The sequence below is a fragment of the Alligator mississippiensis genome, chromosome 5 (genome assembly GCF_030867095.1).
Source record: "Alligator mississippiensis isolate rAllMis1 chromosome 5, rAllMis1, whole genome shotgun sequence".
Lineage (NCBI taxonomy): Eukaryota > Metazoa > Chordata > Crocodylia > Alligatoridae > Alligator > Alligator mississippiensis.
Genome location: NC_081828.1, coordinates 12,982,142 through 13,001,470, shown reverse-complemented (window position 1 = coordinate 13,001,470; position 19,329 = coordinate 12,982,142). Strand labels below are relative to the sequence as shown.

Here is a 19,329-nt window from a genome sequence, read left to right as displayed (position 1 = left end):
GGGGGCAGGGGGGTCAACCTGCCAGCCCGGGGCTGCTTCGATCTGGCACAACGTACAGTGGAGGGGCTGGCTGGGACACAAGGGTGCTCCAGTGAGGGGCGAGCCAGCAGGCAGCCCGCACACTGAAGCACCCTCGTGCCCTAGCCAGCCCGTGTCAGTATCTACATATGCACTGCTGCGCACTAAAGAATGCCATCATAGGATGGTACTTGTGTCTACAAGTACTAACCTATGGTGGAGTTGATTAGTTTACTGCGGCCTAATAGGGCTGAATCCATAGACAGTCAGGTTTTACTGCAGAACTAACTAGGCAACTCCACAGTAAATGTTTCGTGTAGATGTGACCTGTGAAATCAAAAGGCTCCTATTGATCATCATGACTAAGACAACACTGCAAAATACAGTGTCTGCATGATCAAGCCTTAGAAAAGGAGGTAATAGACCCAGTGGATAGAGGACATACGGGGGTTAAGAGACCTGGGTTCTGTTCGTAGTTCAACCACTAACCACCTTTGTGACCTTGGACAACAGTTTTCCTTCCTCTCTCTGGGGGCATGCAGATGTTACACTTAGATTGACCTAACTAGGGTTGGGTCAGTCTAAGTGCTGATCTGTAAAGATGTTTGGGGAGCTTAGATTGGGCAAAAAATGGCTGAGCTGATCTAACTTAGCCCATCTCAGTAGGTGGACTAGGTTAGATCAGGAATGGGTTAGCCCTAAATACCAAAAGTGTGTACACATTAGGAGTGCAACCCTGGGACTGGGAAAGCCCAGACTCTCACCCTAGATCCGAGGCTACACTTTTCCTATCAGCCCCCCAACCAAGCTATTTTTAGTCCCATGACCCCTCCCCACTGGCACTCCCCCACAGACCTGATGATCCTCCCTGAAGACCAGCAATCCCTGACCATGGACCCACTAGTTCCCTGGATCCTGCCCACCCTTTTCCTCCATCCCATCTTCCATAGATCAGGTTCCCAGTGTGGCTCCCATCATTGGCAAATGTGTGCTCATGCCAGGCCCAATCTATGCTTACGTGGCTTAAAGTAAGTTGACTGATTGTGGACTGGGTACGGCAAATGTGCATATACCCTCTGTCATAGCTTCCTGATCTGTGAAATCGGGACTGTATTACTTTACTTCTTTATAAAGTATTTTGAGAGCTAGTGTTGAAATTGTTAGATATAAGCTGGGTTATAGTATTAGTATTATTATTACAATTGCTGATCCACTCCCATTCTTTATGTTATAAATAGATCTGAGTTATGGCATCTTATCAAAGCAGGGTTTTCTGAAAAAGCTTATGACTGACTGTAATTCCATCACATGGATGCATCTTACTGGGGCCATTCTTATACTATGCCAGTATGTATGAGTTCAGAAGTCTTTTCAAACTTTTCCATAGCTGTCTCCCCTAAAACTCTGTACTTGCATATTTTGTGTGTGCAAGTGCCATTCACTTTGGTACTCTTGCGTTTCAGAGTAGCGGACCAGACAGTTGGCGTACTATGGCAGCTCTGTTGTAGCACAAAGCCACCCTAGATCTGGTTTACACAGCACAATTAAGAATGTCCTATGGAATAGCATACCCTGGGATATATTGAGCTACTGTTGTGTCTCTCTACATCATCTGTTCCTAGCTGCTGAGCAAAACAGGGGAATAAAGGAAAATGGGTGGGCCTCCCTACACTCTGTCATAATTTTTCAAAGGGCAAAGGAAGCAGTTGTTCAGAGAAGCTTCTGGACTGTTCAAGAGGTATTGACCAATGGTTTGAGGTCTAGTTGGCAGCTGGTATCAAGTGGAGTGTTTTGTTCAATATCTTCATTAATGATCTGGAAGATGGGATGGAGTGCACCCTAAGCAAGTTTGCAGATGACAGAAAGCTGTGGGGAGTAGTAGATATGCTGGAGGGTAGGGCTAGGACTCAGAGTGACCTAGACAAATTAGAGGATTGGGCCAAAAGAAATCGCATGAGGTTCAATAAGGACAAGTGAAAAAAGTCCTGCATTTAGGACAGAAGAATCCCATGCAACACTAAAGGCTTGGAACCAACTGGCTAAGCACCAGCTCTGCAGAAAAGGACCTGGGGGTTACAGTGGTCAATAAGCTGGATACGAGTCAGCGGTGTGCCCTTGTTGCCAAGAAGACTAACGGCATACTTGGCTGCATTAGTAGGAGCATTGCCAGCAGACCAAGAAAAGTAATTATTCCCCTCTACTCAGCACTGGTGAGGCCATATCTGGAGTACTGTGTCCAGTTTTGGACCTACCACTACAGAAGGGAAAGTTGGAAAGAGTCCTGCAGATGGAAATGAAAATGGTGAGAGGGCTGGCGCACATGACTTCTGAAGAGAGGCTGAGGGAACTCGACTTATTTAGTTTGCAGAAGAGAAGACTGAGGTGGGATTTAGTAGCAGCAATTAATTACGTGAAAGGTGGATCCAAAGAGGATGGAGCTGGACTGTTCTCAGTGGGGGCAGATGACAGAACAAGGAGCAATGGCCCTAAGTTGCAGCAAAGGAAGTTTAGGTTGGGTATTAGGAAAAAAAAACCTTCTCAGGAGGGTGGTGAAGCACTGAAACAGGTTACCTGGAGAGGTGGTGGGCTCTCCATCCTTGGAAGTTTTTAAGGTCCAGTTTGACAAAGCCTTGGCTGGGATGATCTAGTTGGAGATGGGCCTGCTTTGAGCAGGGAGTTGGTCTTGATGACCTCCTGATGTCCCTTCCAGCCCTAATATTTTATGATTCTGTACTCCACTTGGGGGCTGGCTGACACTAAAACCTTTTTTATTATTCCTTGGCTAAGTTTCTGCTTCCCTGCCTCCTGGACTTCAGCAGAACTTAGGGATGAACAAAGAATCATGGGTTTGGAGCCTCAGATAACCAAGATTTTTCTTTTTATGTCAACTCTGGACAAAACTGGAAGATTTTAGTTGCAAGAAGACTAGGCTGATTTTAATAAAGTAAAATCTAAAAACTTAGAAATTCAGTGGTCACAATAAGGCTTTAATTGGGTGTTTTGAACTAGAAGTGTGATTTTTGGAATCATGGACTAGCTAGCACACTTCCACGGTACTGTGATTTCCAACAGCTGACTAATGAGAACTTTCTGTAAGGTTCTTTGTTAAGACTAGGCCATAATGAGCGTGATGACACTCCCTCAACCTTGAAAACTAACCCCTTTTCATGTTTTATTTAAAATTGTTCTTAATACTTCTGTAAGCATAATTGGCTTTAGAAAACAACACTTGTTTCTAATGAAAATGAATTTCTTCATTTAAAAATGTCTCTTATCTTTGGAGTTTTGGGCCCTATTTTCAAACAAGAAGGCTTAAACACATAATCATTTGCTTCATATTGGCTGATAACACTGTCTTTCATATATTTATTTATTTTTTAGTCTCTTTGGTCAGTTATTTATCAATAGAATATAATCTATATTTTAAGTGTTTTCCGAAATGCCTGACATATACTTGACAACCATTTTCTTTTGTATGATTGGTGATTATGAAGTAATATAGCTTGCTTGATTATTATGAAATAAAAAATGATTGGTACCAGAGATGTTGATCTTATCAGATGTGGTTTTATTTCAGAGATGCTTCTTGGAAAGCTTTACAATGGGCTTTGGGTCTTATAAAATAGTTCTACGACAAGATTTTCCACATAAAGGCAGAGTTAGTGGGATGTTCATTGCACAGAGAAAAATATCTGGTTTTCTGAAAGCTAATTGGATCTTGAGACCATTTTTGCTGGCCCATCAGGTGTGTAATGGGGTGGGCTGCTCTTTAAAGGCCAAGTGTTTGGGTGCTGGACTGACCACTTCAGCGATCAGACCTACCAGGTTGGGGCAGGGAGCACTGGTTGCTATAAACCAGTTGGGGGAGAAGCTGTTGGGGAGAAATTGCTGCAAGGCTTTCTGTAGCTATCTAAGAGAGGTATGAAGGGAAGGCCATACTGCTTTTTTCCCCTCCTGACCAAAACCTTGTTGTGTTACTTTGCCACGTTTTGTGTTTCCTGGCATTAGATGTTTCCTAGGGTGGAAAGGAAGTCCACCACCTGTAACCAATAACTGGCCAAGAAAGTGCCACATGGGTCACACATTAACATTAGCTTGCTCAGGCCAACTACTCTGCCAGCTTTAATCCTTAGGGGCACCCTGCAGTTTTCTTTCCTTTCTGCAGTTATCTCCTCTAAAAATTAAATCCCCATTCCTCCAAAAGTCTTTTTTAGTTCTGGTTTGAATTTTGAGTGCTGTTAGCCTTCTTTTTTTTTTTTTAAACTCCAAGGTGGCCCACCTTTCTTTGGAAATGGGATCCATTTCTCCTGAAGTAAAGACCGGCAGTGGTTTCTCAGCTGAAACCGCAGCAGGTCTTGCTCAATGTTACAGAAGAAGTGGCTGCCATTTGATAGAACTACTACAGACCATCCAAAGGGTAGTGCCTTGTCTTCCTAAAGCAAACAGGACTCCTGCTAGAGGTGATTTCTTTTATTAGACCAACTAGATTTTTGCAAAAAAAAATCTTTAATTGCAAGCTTTCGGGCACAAACATCCTTCACTGGGCATCAGAGAAAAGATTGTAGGCGTTCTCCTGGGTAGAAATGAAAGTCCATATTTCATAGGAGGGTTGAAAGTGTGGTAAAATCTCCTGTTTGAAATATAGTTCCATCTATTTACTCCTCTGTGAAACATGAAACCCCATAACCAGAAGGAAATATGAACACATCCTGCTGACCACCTAACAATTTAGAGGTAAACTTTTCTCTGAGCCTAATCTGCATATAAAATGAACTTTTCCAAACGGGAGATTTTACCACACCTTCAACTCTCCTATGAAATATGAGCTTTCATTTCTACCCAGGAGAACTCTTATAATTTTTCCTCTGATGCCTGATGAAGGGTGTTTGTGCCCAAAAGCTTGCAGTTAAAGAGATCTTTTTTTGCAAAAAACTAGTTGGCCTAATAAAAGATAGCACCTCTACCATGAGTGTTGGTTGTTTTTTCCTCTCAACCAATATGGCTACAACCTGGATACTGGACTCTTGTCTTCCTACATATTCCTGTCCATCCCTCTCTTCCCTTTTCCCACCCCTCCACCCACAAACTCCTGGAAGAGCTAAGGTGCAGATTTAGAAAAAATGTATGCATCCATGTAAGGCAACATGAATATTAAAATGTCTCCTTTCATTCATCTGAAGCCTTTTCCCTTTTGGGAGCAAGCTCTTAGTTTATTTTTTCCCCCAGCATCGGGTAGATTGAGGGATGAATGCTGAAGAGGGGGTTAGGTTTGTCAGAAGCAGCATGTGTCATGTCATACTGGGGCATATTCAGCAAATATGCTGAAAAAGCAAGTGAACAAATGGCACAAGCACGTGTTACAGCTGCCCTGGGCAGCATCATGCTTACGCAGGAGCCTTTTGCAAAGTGTCTTGAGCAATTTCCTTCTTGGTAGAAAAGTGCATGCGTCTTTACAGCAGGATGATTTCCTTGCTGATGCCCTGTCGTTTTGGCTTTGGCACTCCCTAGGAGGGTCATACATGCAGTTGTAATGAAAAGCAAGCAGGAGAAGGATAAATGTTCAGGCAATATTAGTCTCGCTTCTACTAGCCAGTGGTGTTACAAAGCAGATTAATGAGGAAATGCCCATCAGCAGTATAGCAGTTCAGGGTTTTTTTCTTTTACACTTACACTTCCAACACCTGCTGAGCTATTTACACTTGCTGCTCCAGTGCTGTTAGCTGAGAGAATGAGCAAGAGAGAAAGGGTAAGGAGAAAGGAAGAGGAAAGATAAGCACATGGTAAGGTTGGGGGGTTGCCTTCTCTACTTACAGGCAGGAAAGCAAAGCCTGACTGCACAGATTAAAGGAGGGAAGATGGCTTAAAGAAAAAAAAAATAGTGGCTGAGCCGTTACACTGTCAGGGAGGAAAGGAGAAAATTAGATGGGCAAAGGCGGGTTAGTTTTGATAACTGCTGAGGCCGACTTCAGTGTCTGTTCCTGAACCACCTGTGGAAACAAATTTATTAATAACTGATAGGTGTTGTGGTCCATTTCCTGTGGGCTAAACTGGACTTGATGAAAGATGATCAGAAAGAATACAATGCCAAGTCTCTGCTGGTTTTTTTGTCCATATATTCCTAGCAAACACATGAAACTGCTTACTTCATGCATAGTTATGGCCCTGCAACAATGGTGCCATCCTGTACTACCTATCCATGTGGCCTTTATTTCTATATCTTTGTATTTACTGCCTAGTAATTTAATTCCCTAAGAAGGTGCCTACCATAATTTGGGTACTTTAGCGTTATGCAAGAGGCAAGGATTTTCATAGGTGAGATCTTTTTTTGGACCAACTCTATAGATAGGATAAACTTAGACAAGTTTTCAAATGCAAGGTATTCTTCTTCAGATCACCTAAGTCCTGCAGTTGGTCGTATAGAAGATGTCACCCACAAAAATCCTTGTTTTGCATATTTCCTGAACCATCATGGTTACAACGACACTTCGCTGTGTTACATCGATTTGTGTTTTCCAACTGCAAAATTTCTTGCATTTAAGAAAGACCTGCTGAACTCATTGGCCAATGGGTAGGCACGTGCCTATATAAGCAAATTCTTCTAACCTACCAACTCTTGCATTTTCTAGTGCAGGATCATGTGCACAGTTTGTTTCATTAGCTACTTGCAGGCAGTTATAAGAAATAAACCTGTATCAACCAAAAAGCCAGTTTAAATGCTAATAACTGCTGTTTCTGTCCCAGCATTCAAGAGGCTTGAGGTAGCCATGAGGGCCGTCTCTGTTTTCTTGCTAATTTAGCCCCCCTCCCACCTGAAACCTGCTCTGTTTCCTTCCATTGCATTTGTATAATTCTCATTCATTTTGCTCTTCCTTGCAAATCGGTCACAGTCATACTAGACAACCCAGGTGTGATTTCTTTCTCCCTTTCCTTCATACTGCATCTGATTCTTCTGCTCCAATATATGGTGCAAATATTGATATTGATGTAAATGGGAGTTACTCACACCCTGGGTAGGAAAAATGCATGTTCTCCACCAGGAAAAAAAAAATAGAGACTAGTAAACTCAAAATTAACTTTACTGAATTGCTACTTAATGATGTCTTGGCTTACCATTTATTAGTTATTTCCTGCAGAAGGGGATATATATTCAGCATGCAGTGATGCTCACAACTTCCCCAATTTCTCTGTTGAAATGGTAGTAATAAAATATTTAAATGTCACGCACAGCAACTAAGATGACAATCCACTGGTGGGTACTGCAGTGAGTTGAACTGGTGAACCCTTGTTAAAATTAATTGATTTTTTTCTTTAATGTTATTGGAAGTTGACATGTTTTAGTATTCAGGAAACTGTGGCATTGACAGCATTAACTAGCTCTGTGCGGGTCCTTTCACGGCATCTGATGAAGTGAAATTGGACTCCCAAAAGCTTATGTCTGTCTAATTTAGTTAATTTATAAGGTGCAAATCTACCCTGCCTTTGGCATTAACTAGAGTCAGATTGCCTGTAGACAGGCATAACCTAAGCTACCTGATCTGGCAACTCTGCTGAGATAACTCGGTCCTGGTCTGCAATAGTCTGACAGACAAGGTGCAAAACCTCTGAAAAAAGGAGTCACTCCTGTATTTTACTTCAATATTTGATGAAGATAGTCCCACTACTAATGCACCCAATGTGAAATACCGTTTATCTCATGAACTGGGCCTATCTACAGAACTTGCCTGTGTGAAACTGTAACATGGGGTTTGGGACACATTGTACTGGAATATGCTAAACCTGTGTTGTGATCTGTGAAGCTGTGCACAAAAATATCCACTAAGGACTAAATGAAAACTACTGTCCTATCTGTGTTTCAGCTCAGGAAAACAATTGTACCAGGAACAAACTAAGTTACTGTGACATCAAGCCATTTACATTAAAGAAGTGTTGGCAAGTGAAGGTGTTCGTTGCTTAGGACCAGTTTTTGAAGCTTTCCAAATGTTTAGGAACCTACTTGGATTTTCAAAAGCATTCAGAACTGGTAAGGTACCTCACTTCCAGTGAAATCCATTTTAAGCTCTTAATTTACATGGATTCTTTTAAAAATGCCGATAGGTACCTAAATGCCTTTGCAAATGTGGCCCTCCATGTTTTGTTGGCATACCTACAAAAACCAGTGTTCTCACTTGGCTCCTGAAATAACTCCGATTTTTACTTCATTTATTATTTTTTAAGTCTGCCTTAGGGTTTTATGTTGCTGTGCATCACCATGGTAGCTGACATTAATTACACCCATTTAGTTTAACATTATTATTATTATTATTATTTACATGAAGGAACCCTAATCATAGATCAGTATCCATTTTGTTATGCTGTGCAAACACAGAACAAATGCTACCTACCATATTTATTCAAATACAAGACAAGGCTTTTCCCCCCAATTAGCAAGGGGGAAAACCCCCTCGTCTTATAATCACATACAAAAAAAAATCTCACTAAATACATTGTGTATTATTAAACTGCTGCCAAAAGCAGCATGTGCTTAGCAATGGAAACCAGTTACGAAGTTGATTGAATGCAGCTGACGCTGTGCATGACTATAGAACACATGACCCACATTGGGCAAAGATGCTGATGGGAACCTACAGCATTTTTTTTGGTGTGTGGCCCTTAAATAAAACAAAAAATGAGCAGTTGCTCCCCCACAAGGGAATGAGCACCAGGCCTGGAGGTACTGCAATACCAAGTTAGCTCTTGGAGAGGCCTGAGCAAGCACTGACAACTCCCCACCCCTGCCCCATGCCAGAAATGCTGATGGGAACTTTATTTTTTTCCCCTTTAAAAAGAAAACCAAAAACAGGAGGGTGTTTCTTCCACAGGGAACTGTCACTGGGCTTGGAAATACTGCAATACCAGGCTGGCACCAGGAGGGCCAGAGCCAGCCCTGACACTTTTCTTGGTGCCAAAAATGGTTCCTCTTAGCCAAAAAGCTGAGGTTTTTATTTTATATATTTCATTATCCAGGTCAAATTAGCCAAATCAGTTCCAAATCATATTGATTGAGCAGAACTCAGTCGTTTCAAAAACCATATTGATTAAGAAGGTAGGACTTGATCATTTTGAACAGCATGTACGGTGCTACAGCTGGCGAGCGTCCTCCCTCCTAGACCTATCACCCTGGGACTTCAGATACTCCCAGATCCTATGTACAGGCCCAAGCCCAGAGGTCAGGGTTTGGATGCCCCCAGATACTACAGGCAAGCATCTTCCATCCCAGATTCCTTAGTCCAGGACTGCAGATAATCCCTACACTTAATCTTAGTCCTTTTTTTTTTTTTTTTTTTGTAAAAACATATATTATCTCAGCAACTTTTCTTCACACACCTTCACCCATATTCAAAAACCCGCACACCCATTACAATAAACACACCCTCGGACCCATGCCTCCGCACACCCACCCACAGGGCTTTCCCTAACCTGATTACGCTATCCTTTAGTCCTGACTCTGATTGTGGGGTTTAAATCTCAGTATATTCACTGTTGCGGTCAGATCCACTGCTGCTGTCGTTGCTGCTGCTGTCTCTAGATCTGGTTGGCTCGTTGTCCTATTCACTGTCACTATCCCTTCTGCCTCTGGGGGGTCTTTGAAGAGCCTTTGCCAAGTGTTCCTGTTCCAGGTGGAGTTGACTGCATCCTCACTTTCCTCTGTGAAGGATTTTCAGTAGCAGGTCTGGAGTTCGCTTAGAGCCATTTTAATGGTCTACCACGTCGAGGTTTGTGTGCCTGTATATCAGGAGGTACCTGGATTTCTACAAGGTTCTCCTGATGCAGGAAATAAGCTGATCAAAGTGGACCGATGGGCTCCCCTGGTGTTAAGTTAGGTGCCTGTACAGTGTTGCTTCTCTGGTCAGCTTCCTGACCCCTGTCACCTCTTCGCAGAGCTGCTTTATCTATTTCTACACCTCCTTGGTGTATGAGCAGAGCCATAGGAGGTGGTTGATGGTTTCTCTGTGGTGCCTTGGCAGATTGCCCTTGGACAGCTTGGGCTACTTGGCTGGTCCTCTCTGCATCTCCATACCCTCACTGGGAGGGCTCAGCGGGCTACCAGCCAGTTCAGGTCTTTGTGGTCTTTCCACAGGTCTTTGTGGAAGATCCGCTCCCACACGACTTGGCAACCATTGTCCAGGAGCAGATCCATGGGTGACAGTATGTCCCTGGTTCTCACTGCCACCTCTATCTTTCTGTGGTTAGCCATCGTCACAGGGCCCACGTTCTGCAGGCCGCACCCGCTGTGTAACTCATTTAGGACCTTGTAGAACCACGGTGGGTCCATGAGGTATGGTCTTCCTTTGGCTGGTGAGAACACGACCCACAGTCTCAGAAGGAGTCCTGCAAAATATCTTATGAGACAGGCCGTTTTGGACTCTGTGCCATTTTCAGCTTACAGATCTGCCTCATGCACCTTAACCAAAACAAGGACAGGTTAATACAGTCCATCTGAATTAGACATACCGTAGTGGCCATTAAGTACAGTCCCCCTCGGCACCGACTCTTTTAAAGTCCTGGTGATCCACAGCATTGCGCACATTTTGACTTCCTTTTCATTTCCAGAGCTGAGCTGTGCCTTCCTTTTCTGTTACCAGTGATTTCTGTTTCTTCACTACCCTTAAATACCTGGCAAAAATCGTGAAGCGGGGGCCCAAACATTTCACCCAAAATCCCTCTGTTGCCGCCCTCTCAGCCTAGTGCATATAATTAGCGTGGCCCCGTCCTCCATGAGGTGAAGCTGGACCAGGTTGGCCTGCACTTTATCTGCATATAAATTTTTGGAGTATCCCAGGACTTGTGACAAGGACACTCAGTTCCAGACAAAATTATCACATGGTTCTTTTGTGGGGGTCCCGTTCTTATCTGGAGTGCCCGCATATACTGAGCAGTGGTGATTTGTGGGGTCACCAGGGCTTGAAATGCTTTTGATTCTGCTGGGGCCCAGCCCAATGAACTCTGGGGTAAATCACAAAATTCTGCCTTTGGGCTAATACAGTGGGTACATCTACACTAGCAGCACAGCAGACTAATTCTGCTGCACACTAGCATGGCACAAAAAAGCTGTGTTAATGTGCAGTAGAATTAGTCTACTCTGCATAGATTCATAGATGCTAGGGTCAGAAGGGACCTCAATAGATCATCGAGTCCGACCCTCTGCATAGGCAGGAAAGAGTGCTGGGTCTAGATGACCCCAGCCAGATGCTTATCTAACCTCCTCTTGAAGACCCCAGGGTAGGGGAGAGCACCACCTCCCTTGGGAGCCCGTTCCACACCTTGGCCACTCAAACTGTGAAGAAGTTCTTCCTAATGTCCAGTCTAAATCTGCTCTCTGCTAGCTTGTGGCCATTATTTCTTGTAACCCCCGGGGGTGCCTTGGTGAATAAATACTCACCAATTCCCTTCTGTGCCCCCGTGATGAACTTATAGGCAGCCACAAGGTCGCCTCTCAACCTTCTCTTGCGGAGGCTGAAAAGGTCCTGTTTCTCTAGTCTCTCCTCGTAGGGCTTGGTCTGCAGGCCCTTGACCATACGAGTTGCCCTTCTCTGGACTCTCTCCAGGTTATCCGCATCCCTCTTGAAGTGCGGCGCCCAGAATTGCACGCAGTACTCCAACTGCAGTCTGACCGGCACCCAATAGAGGGGAAGTATCACCTCCTTGGATCTATTCGTCATGCATCTGCTGATGCACGATAAAGTGCCATTGGCTTTTCTGATGGCTTCGTCACACTGCCGACTCATGTTCATCTTGGAGTCCACTAGGACTCCAAGATCCCTTTCCACTTCCGTGCCACCCAGCAGGTCGTTCCCTAGGCTGTAGGTGTGCTGGACATTTTTCCTCCCTAGGTGCAGCACTTTGCATTTCTCCTTGTTGAACTGCATTCTGTTGTTTTCTGCCCACTTGTCCATTAGCATGTCCATGCATTAGCATCACATAAATCACCGAATCTCTCCGAATCAGCGCCAAATCTTTCAAAGTCAATTTTGCCTTATTAATTTGGGACAGTGATTCAAATCGAATCACTGTCCTTTGAATTGGCCGAATCCAAATCCAAATTGAATACTTCCCTATTCACGTAGTAACTAAGCACCAAAAGGATCTAAACTTGAGATCAACCATGGAGTCTTCATTTTGGCAGAATTTCTAGAGTTTTTTCTTTCCTTGAGAAAGGACAGTGGGATCGGGCTGTTATATTTGAGCAGCAATCTCTCAAGCCTTTCAGCTGAGTTGAGGGAGGATTTTCATTCACTCTTTCGGCGTGCAGGATCCAGAGCTGCCAAAACCCTGCAAATCTTGTATAAAAAAAATCATGTGATCTTTGAAAAATAATGAATATGGAGATTCCTTATTGAGGAGATTGGGTTTTTTCCTTCTTGTTTTTGAGCCTTTAAGACCTGTGGTTTTAAGAAAATTTCTGAATATGGCAAGATACCATTTTTTATTGCATACGGCATACACCTTTCCCCCCAAAATCAGTCTTCCAAAATTGGGGAGTGTGTATTAAATGGAGAAGCTGATTTTCTTGCTGAGGCTGGTTTGATTCCTGGTCTACAGGGCAATAGTTGTGGCATTACTGTTCAGGTTGCTGAGAAAGCAGACTTAATGGTTTATTGTCCTGCACTCTACAGGTGTTAATGACCTTTTAATCGAGCTAATCATTCTTAGGACAGTTTTGCTGTTTGCTAGCTGCTCCTGGTCCCTCCTTTTCAGGCTCTTTACTTCAGACTTCTTAGCTGTTTAGCACAGATGCCTTCACTTTTTTAAAAAGCATAGATCCATTCACGGAGACTAGTATTCAGCAGCCTCAAGGGATTCAGTTTTAGTTATGCAGGAATGGGAGCGTGAGTCAGTTGAAAATTAGGCTTCATCCCTGATCTATGCATCTGTAACAGGAAAAATCTTTTTTCTGCATGCTGCCTTTCAAAAACCAAGTGTGCATTATAGTTGGGGGTATTCAATATGCAAGAATATGGTACGTTAAAAATCATGAGATTTGGGGATAAGGAATATCTCTTCACCTTTTAGAGCGGAAGCCCTGGCTTATTTTTTGTCATGTGTTCCTTTAGAAGGAGGGTTTATGACCCCTGTATGGGAAAGTAAATCCATGCGTTCAATGGAACTAAATCCAGAGAATTATTTATATGTATAAAATATCTAGTGGACCTAGGATCCTAGATGAAGTGGGTTATCATTAAAATGGACCATCAGTTTTCACCTTTGTATCCAATTTCCTGAACTCTCCCAGGTTTGTTGTGTAGAAATGCTTTGTCTCCTTACAGTGTGGGGACATATGAATATAGCATCCAGTAATACAGTTTTATTGTTACATTTCTGGGATATTTTTCAGCCTTGTTTACCAGGGACCATGACATTTTCTCCTGTTATCCTTACTTTAAAATATAAACTTTTAATAGTAAAGACAGATTACTAGAGACGTTTGAAGTAATTTAGAGCACAAAATTTACAGTGGAGCTTGAAAGCATTTTTCTGAGCTGGCTTTTCTAAAATGATATGATCTCAGTCTTTACCAAAGTGAAGTTTTGGCTCTTTCTAGCTTGAGCTATAAATAAAGATAAAAGGACTGCCATAAAAAAAAGTGCATTGAATTATTAATTTGTTAGGGAAATTGGTTTAAATGAAAAAAAACCTTTTGACCTGTATGGGAATTTGCTAAGCATACTTTTTATTCACAAACCACCTTTTCTTTGAGGCACAGGTAGTTTAAGTGTCTGGCTCCACACCCTGAAGCCAGTGCAAGTTGGGCTTCAATCAGACCAATATATTGAAAAGTAATTTGTGATCTTGGTTGCCTCTGTTTTTGGGGGTGTAACTCAAGATACCTTAAAAGAGTATGATTTTTCAAGAAGTGGTGAGCATCTAGTTTTTAAAAATGAAGCCGCTTTAAGGTGCCGTAAATTGATTAACTTGAACATTGAGGCACAGAAAAGGCACAAATGTCTTTGAAACCCTTGGCTCAAGTGTCCAGATCCAAGAACGTGGTGAACTAATATGATATCCAGGGACAAAAGTCAAGAACCAGATCCCAGTCCCCTATCCTGACCCCTTCTTCTGTCCCCTCGGTCCCCTCCACGCACTCTTTAGCTTCTGCTGCCTTAAGACAATCAAGATATGGAGGAAGAAGATAAACTATTACCATTAGATTTCTTATGAGAACCGTATATCCCAGTTTAGTCGATGGTGTTGGAAAGTCAATTGTACATCTGTTTATTTTCCAGAATTATGAAAATTTAGCAGCCTTAGTTGTCTTGCCGTGTACTTGAGTATACAGCAAGACTTGAGCAGGGCCGTATATAAAATGACCTGTTGGTGAGAAATCATTATCCTGGCTTTCCCAGCGGCAGCACTTACATATTTTATCAGGGCTGGTGTTGTTCCAGTATCAAGCTTCATACAACGTATGTCAATTATGAAATGAAAACAGTATTTTCAGACGGTATTCAGATAAGAAACTCTGCTTGATCTGATTGATAATTCTTTTAGAGCAATCCATTAATAGCATGTCAACAATAACCCCCAAACATTTTTCTTCAGATCACTAAACAGAAGATACTCGTTTTGCCTTGACAGGAGTGCTGGCAATTCATTACCCAGGATATAGATTCTTTCCTCGCTATTCCTTGTGTCACACCAAGGCAATCTAATTGGCAGCAATACAGTCCGGTTTAACACCTGCCTTAGTGAAGGCCTTTGTCTCCTATTTATAATAGATAAAAGAGGATTTGAGCTTTTATAAACTAAATACAAATTACAGGACAAAGAGACACTGTAAACAGATGAAATGTGTAGCACACTCTTCCCTATTACATAAAACTTAAGCAATTTTCATTAACAGCTTCAGAGGCTTCCTTCCAGATCTTGATTCATTTCCTTTATGTATTCGTCATCCATGCTAAGTGAATTGGAGCATTTGCAAAGAGCTTGGTACCAAAACTGCTGAGCCCCAAATGGCAACAAACTGATTTTGGAGAGAAATCAAAGACTTTGGAGAGAGGTGTCTCTCCCTTTCCTGTATCCCAGTGTCCAGGTCATATTACAGGAGGCCCGGTTACGTTTTTCCTGCCATAAAGTTCTTTGCTATTGGACAAAATATTTCTCACTGTTATTTCGGTTTTCCTATGGAAAAATAGTATTGTTCAATACTGTTAGAAGTTGCTGTGTTTCTCTCCAACTATTGTTAATTTTCATGTTAATTTAGGGAATGGCTTATTGGGGTTGTTTTTTGTTAAACCAGCATCAAGGATTATGTGCCTAAAACAGTGCTTAGTGCATACAGTTAGAAAAAGGATATATCACCAACGATACTTGTCTAAGTTTGGGTACAGGTTCAGTATACTAAAATCAGAAGCCAAACCTCGAAAAGACAAATCATGAATTTTGCATTAAAATCATAAACTATGCTGTAATAAACAGTTTGTGTTTTTACTTTCTTTCTGTGTTTTGAAGCACAAGGGGGAAACTGGCTGGCAAAACACACATCCAAATGACCTCAAAAACCCAAGTAAAATGTTTCTTTCCTCCTGGCTTCAAGGAGGTGACTTCCACCCCCCACACCAACCCACCAGGAGGGAGAAGAGGCTGTTCCCACCATCCTCATCTCTTACCCAATGGCTGTTGTTTTCACATGTTAACTCTCCTCTGCTCCTGTTGGCCTGTCTGCAACCCTAAATCAACTTCTATTCCTGCCATTCTCCACATGCAGTTTTCCCAGAGCCTCTGCTACTACTCACAATGTCTCAGCGTCCTCACAGCATTCTTGTTGGCTCTTTGAACAGCCGTCTTGCCTAGGGGTATGGCTTATTGAGAACAATAGTAGGGGATAGCCCTGTTTGCGGGTATCCTCATTTCCCCATGTTTGCAGGTGAACTTGCTGGCCCCAGTATCAATGACAGCAGCATTAGGTACATTCGAATAGTAGAAAATTCACAAGCTTGGCTGCTTCTCATCCTGTTTTTGTGAGACACTTGAAAAGAAAACAATTCCATAATAAAACTGGGATTTGCCTATGCTGTTCTTGACTTGAATGACTTGGCAATACTCTTATGGTTAAAGCAGTGGGTTTCCAATGCAGGAAGTGTGGATTCAGTTTCCAGGTCTACTACAGACTTTGGGTAAATTATCTAATCTCTCTTAGTATATTTATACTGCCTAATTAAAAGGCTAGGTAGTGCTATAGTGAGGCATGCTGTTATTGCCCTGCTGGGTGCTCAAGCTAGAAATATAAGAGCCACTGCAGATGTTGAGCTTATTGGTGTGTGCATGTTGCTGCACAAAAGAAGATTACTTCACCACTTGTTTGGGCAATAGCACACATGGAGGAAGTGTGATATGTCTCAGTATCACTGGTATGGTACTGTATCTGAGCAGTATAGACATATTCTCTATATCTCAATTTTGTACTCTAAATATGTCCAGATAGTATGGCGATGCCGTATGAAATCTTGAGAGACAGAGACAGTTCAAGTGACAAATAACAGTTTCTACTCCACATGGGTTTGTGAGGATACATTCATTACTGTAGAGGAGAAGCTGAGCTGCTGAATGAGAATCCAGGTAGCTGAGGTGAACAACATGAAGAATTTCTTTCTTAGGAAAATGCAGATTTTTCAACATATGTTTCAATTCAAAATTAGGATGAAAAGTTAAATTTAAGTTCTTCCACAGAATGGACATGAAAAAGGTTAAATTTAAAATCAGAAGTTTCATTCTGATATTTTTGATTGATACTATCTGCACATATCTTGTGGTTGTGTCAAGGATGACAGATTTGCATAGGGTGGTTTGGATAGGGGCAATCCTGCCTCAGGTGGGAGTTGGATTGTATGGCCTCTGGAAGTCCCTTCCAGCTCTACTTTTCTATGAGATTTCATAGATTTCATAGACATTAGGACTGGAAGGGACCTTGGGAGATCATTGAGTCCAGCCCCCTACCCCAAGGGTAGCAAGTCAGCTAGGCTCAAAGGATCCCAACAAGATAAGCATCCAAACGCTTGTTAAAGGAGTCCAGAGAAAGTGCTTGCACCACCTCTGGAGGGAGCCTATTCCAGGTCTTGGGGGCTTGGACAGTAAAGAAGTTTTTTCCTTATGTCCAGTCTAAAATGGTCTTGCAGGAGTTTGCAACTGTTGGACCTTGTTGTCCCTTGGGGCGCTCTGGTGAACAGGTGTTCCCCCAGATCCCGATGGACACCCCGATGTACTTATAGGTGGCCACCAGGTCACCCCTGAGCCTGCACTTTTCCAGTCTGAAGAGTCCCATAGCTCTCAGCCTCTCACTGTAAGGTCTGTTCTCCTGCCCTCTGATCATGCACGTGGCTCTCCTCTGGACTCTCTCAAGCCTTTCCACATCCTACTTGAATTGTGGAGCCCAGAATTGGATGCAGTACTCCAGCTGTGGCCTCACCAAGGCTGAGTACAGTGAGAGGATGATATCCTGAGATTAACTTGAGAAGCATCTATGGATACAAGCAAGAGTTTATTTTGCTCTACCAGCTGCGACATCACATTGGTGGCTCATGTTCATTTTGTGGTCAGTCATGACCCTCCAAGTCTCTTTTGCCTATGGTCCTAGTGAGCGTAGCACTGCCAAGCCTATAAGCGTGCTGCGGGTTTTTTTCCCCCAAGGTGGAGTGCCTTACATTTGTCGGTATTGAATGTCATCAGGTTTGTATCTGCCCACTTTTTCAGCCTATCCAAGTCAGCCTGGATCACCAGCCTATCCTCAGGTGTGGACCCTCTACCCCAAAGTTTGGTGTCATCGGCAAGCTTGGCCAGTCCACTTCTGACACCAGTTTCCACGTTGTTGATAAAGATGTTAAAGAGAACACATCCAAGGATGGAGCCTTGGGGGACACCACTGGTTATGGAGCACCATGATGGCCAGATATTTTGACATCCTAATCAAAAACATTCTGATATTTGCCATTTTTGACCAAAACCGATTTTATATTCTCAAACTCCTCCACAAACCAGTTTTCACTCTCTGCACAGGTCTGGTTTTAAGTCTGTTCAAACAAAATATTAAAATTGAGTTGAAATGACCCAAACAAAATTTTTGTTTAGATTTTCCCAGTGAAATATTGAAAACTTTTGGCAAAATCCAAATTTTCCCAGAGGAATTTCTGATCAGCTCTCCTGCATAAATGTTTAGATGTGCTTAATTTTTACCCAATTTGAAGAGCTTCTAGCATGGACACTACTTGCTTTGCTTTTCAGAGCTGTATGAAAACCTGAGAATGGGACAAGGGAAGAAAGAGAAGTAAAATGATCAAACCTAGATAAAATATAACATCCAGTTTCACATAGTATTATCTTTGTTGTGATTTCCTATAATGCCTTTCTTGTTCTACACGATCAAGGAGAATTGAAAAATATGCCGTTAAATGCAAGTTTGTCCTACAATTCAGTCTACCACTATCTGTTATGCCTTTATAGTAACATCATCATCAGTCTACAGATACTTGTATGGGTAGATATGTATATCATGGTTAAATGCCCCTGTTTTGTAGTTCTTGTTGATAGACATCATTCCCAGCAGCATTCATAATCCACATTTCCAAGGGCCGTTGTGTGGTGCACATCTGACTCCAAATATTTGTATAGCTCATATGAATTCCTTCAACAGCTTGTTTGCTTTGAGTTCACCTGGGATGGAATGATTGTCCTAGGTAAAATAATATGTCAGCTCATAAATTATATGTACAGTGCTGAGATGAGCTCTTTTTGATCTTGTTACAGGACCCTGTAGCAGGCTCGTTGTGCTTTTGTTGGATCCGTGCAGCTGTTCCACATTCTACTGCAATGCACAGAAAATTCAGCTTCGTATTTTTTTCTGCCAGTTTAGACTTTCTTTAAACACTTTCTTTGTTTATGCATGAGTACCAGTCGGAGTTTAGAGGGAAACAGCTTCTGGGTCTGGGATGCCTTTGTTTGCTGTTTCTTTAAATTTCACTGACCTCTGGGTCAGGTCTTTACCTCTTGAGCCTAGGGACAGAAGTTACACATAAACAGGTTTAAATGATGGGAAACTGGTTTAAACTTGTAACAGAACAGAAGCTCAGTGAACATAAGCCGGTTTCAAAATGGCCAGACCCAGTTCAAGATAAACCTGGATGGTTGTAGTATCCAATTGAACTGATTTAGGTTAAACTGATTTATGGAACTTCTGTCCCAGATCCCGTCCCAATTCAAATTACTTCACAGTGCCCCAGCATCCCAGGATGGTTTGCAGCCCTGGGCTGTGCTGTCTGGTCCATCAGAGCAGGGCTGGCC

At 42.5% G+C, this 19,329-nt stretch overlaps 1 protein-coding gene across 20 annotated transcripts in view; it reads left to right on the top strand.

Annotated features, from left to right (window-relative positions):
• Window positions 1–19,329, top strand: part of DAB1 (DAB adaptor protein 1) — an 830,004-nt gene that overhangs the window by 149,002 nt on the left and 661,673 nt on the right. For 2 of the 20 annotated variants that reach the window (XM_059727873.1, XM_059727871.1), the window contains exon 1: window positions 7,896–8,038. The exons of the other annotated variants lie outside the window; for them this stretch is intronic. The gene's annotated coding sequence lies outside the window, so the exon portion shown is untranslated. Of the gene's footprint in view, window positions 1–7,895; window positions 8,039–19,329 lie in introns of those variants that run through there. 20 annotated transcript variants of the gene reach the window in all.